We start from the raw sequence: 3543 nt of genomic DNA, 5'->3' as shown, positions 1-3543 counted from the left end.
GTAGTGAGGCCCCCAGGAAGGTCTGACTCAACGTTGGCTTCATTCAGTTCTTAGAAATAAATAAATAATCTCCATAATGTATTTTTATTGTAGTCTTCCCATCTTAACTTTGACCAGTGAACCAATCTGACATAAGAACACATTTCTATTTTGACTTTTTGTTCCCCACAGACATTTAAACTCCATATTTAAACACCACAGACATTTAAACTCCATATTTAAACACCACAGACATTTACCCTGTGAAAACTTCACAGCACCTCAAAATTCATATTACCATATATTTAATGTATTAGGTCATTTAGATTATGAACATTATTTCCATAAACAGTTTCAACATCCTAAGGGCCAAATGTATTTCAGGTGTTGTTTCTCAGTGGGTTGAGAGTTGTTTTGCTGTTTGGTAGCCTAAATCAACTGGGGTCTTGTGGAGTTTTTTGGCTGAAGTTTTGCCTGTTAATGCATCTCACGTTGGTCTTCATGCATCTCACGTTGGTATTCATGCATCTCACGTTGGTCTTAATGCATCTCACATTGGTCTTAATGCATCTCACGTTTGTGGTCCTGCTTTCTCTGTGCTTGTCCCTACAGTCCACACATTTCTATGGGATTCAGGTCAGGACTTTGTGATACTTTCACTTTGTGGTCTTTCCAAGTAGTACTACCACAACAGTACTCCCACAATATGATGGTTGGAGAATTGTCAGGTGTCTTTAGTATATATGTAAACATTTAGCTTTAGTTTCATGAGTTTTTAAGTTTGTAGTGTTCAGAAACTATATATCATTTGGTGTGTTTAACTTGTGTGGCCAAGATCACAGGAAGCTCTCTGTCAAGATTCTTTACACACTGGCTGAAGTGTCATCAAAGCAAAAAGCCTTCCTTTACATGCAGATATTTACCAACCATTGGAATCTAAATCTCACAGGTTTTATGTTTGCTCCTTGATAAAAACACACTGGGGTGATTGTAGATGAATGAGGCAAATTCCAAAAAAAAAAAAGATTCTTCTTTTTGATTCTAAACAAATGATATTTTCTTAGTGAGTTAAGCATACTTTCACCTGCAGTATGTGTTTACAGACTTGTCTCTGTTCTTGGCAGTATCATGGCTACCTACAGCACTCAGAAGTGATTAACACTGCAAGGTGGATCTGTGTTGTTTTGTCTCCACAGTTTGTGTGTGTGAGGTCAAATGAGAGACCGCTACAGAGGCAAGAACATGTCTGAGGTCCTTCAGTGCTTCACTAATAACTGAACACTAAAGCATCATGAGAGATTTATCATTTATATTATACATAAATACATCATAATGTTTTGCAGGCACTTTTATGAGGGTGCGATAGCTTTTTGGGAAACACTAATGCAGAATTTTTAATATAACTGCACCTTTTTTTGCCCCAGACTGTCTTAATTGATATACAAGTGTACAGGATTGGCTGAGTGGGCCTGTCATTACAGCTGATTGGTTGAAAGGTCTCACAAGAGTGTGATTGGTGGAAAGGTCACGCATGAGTGTGATTGGTGGAAAGGTCTCACAAGAGTGTGATTGGTGGAAAGGTCACACATGAGTGTGATTGGTGATTGTAGGGCAGTTATGGCCTGGTGGTTAGGGAACTGGTCTTGTAAACGGAGGGTCGTGGGTTCGATCCCCAGACCTGAGGCCATGACTGAGGTGCCCCTGAGCAAGGCCCTTAACCCTCAATGTCTCACTTGTATAAAAATGAGATTAAAAAAATGTAAGTCGCTCTGGATAAGGCCGTCTGCCAAATGCCATAAATGTAAATGTAAATTGGTGCTGCACATGTACAGACTACATGGCTGTGGTCACCGTGGTGACTGAATGAGCGGGAGACTGAGTGACTGTAAGTGAGGTCTTGGTCTCCGCTAGCAAATAAAAAGGCTGCATATTTGGAGAGAGTGTACTGGTTACTCAGGTGAAAGGCCTCCTCTCCACAGGCTGGATACGCGGCTCTAATGAAGCGAGACCAACACCGTGAGACTGAACGCCTTCTGGGGAGAGCTGACGGACTTTCAGCCTTCAAAGCCTCCTACCAGAAGAGATTAGCAATGGGTCGTTCTCTGTACGTCTGTGGCTCAGGAGATTGGGGCAGATGAAGTCTGAACAGAAGCCGTGTCATGTCTTTGGTTAGGCTTGATACGTTAAACAACAGACAATATTGATTTGATCAGGCAAACGCCATGACGTGGTTCTTGTATTTGTTTGTTTTAAAATAATTTATAAATTCCTGTTTGCACAACCTTTGGACCATATATGTCAAAATATAATTTGGTCATTTGCTTCAATACTTACCACAGAGATTTACAAAAATATAAAATTTATGCTTAATTAATGATTTTACTTCATCAAAAATGTATCTGAAATGATTTTATACATTTTTCTTCGACCTGCTCTCAGACACCCCTCCCACCCCAAACGAGGATGACACAATCTTCACGCCCTCATTTACATAGAAACACATGTTCTCGGTAGTGTTATATAATCACGTGAGCGCTCCTCCTCTAACACTAAAGCGCTCGAGATGGTTTGAATTTGGCTGCTGGTTGTTTTTTTGTTTGGGTTTTGTTATTTCTAGCTTATATAACAAGAGGCCACGTGCTAATGCTTATGTAAACGCACTCGCCAGTCTCGTTTCTCTTATGTAAACGCACTCGTCAGTATCACATATGAACATGACTTGACTTTTTAAATATAATAATTAATGTTTACATTATTTAAAAAACATGTGCTCTGATGTTTATTTATGTGACTTGCTTTCTGTGGATTGTATATTTGGTTGTGTGAAATCACCTGTACAATCGCATACTGTCTGGAGACGTTTACTTCAGAGCAGTGCTGCGTTATGTCTCATTGTTTGAGCATGTTTAAAGATCCGCTTTTTTTTGTTATATTTGTTTAAATACTTTTTTTTTACCACGCCCCCTGTAGGTTATGTTGTTCCAGCATTTACAGTTATAGTATGCAGATATAATTATAGACACTACACATAGCCTGATAACAGTTAAAAATCTGTGAAATGAGATCATAGGATCTTATGGTAACAAACACACATCTATGATATAACATACATGATAAAGATCTAACAATATTGTCGTGTTGCAGTGGATGTTAAGTGGCTGTTTGCCGGTTTTACTGACCCCTTTCCAAATCTTGGCATTTCTGTTTTCGGCTGTACGACCCACTGAGAGAATAAGAAAGTATGAGGGTTTCAACTAAATGAAGCCGGATCATCTCAGTTCTTCCACAACTCTAAGCAAACAAAACTGAAGTTTGAGGCTACTGTCCATGTGTGACCACTAGGGGGCGCGTTCATCACATGGGACAAATGTGGGACGAGTTTGCCTACATCCACGAGGTGGCAGTATATGCATAGAAGGATTTATAATTGAGGATTTTGCTTATATTTACTACTGTAGAACTTTTTTCAGTATCATTACAGCATACCCTGTGATGAGGAATCAGTAGAACAATTTATGTAGCAAGAAAGTGTTTTAATCTCTTAGAATTTCTTTAATTTGTTAG

This window comes from Brachyhypopomus gauderio, chromosome 16, assembly GCF_052324685.1.
Source record: "Brachyhypopomus gauderio isolate BG-103 chromosome 16, BGAUD_0.2, whole genome shotgun sequence".
Lineage (NCBI taxonomy): Eukaryota > Metazoa > Chordata > Actinopteri > Gymnotiformes > Hypopomidae > Brachyhypopomus > Brachyhypopomus gauderio.
This window is presented reverse-complemented; position numbering follows the sequence as displayed.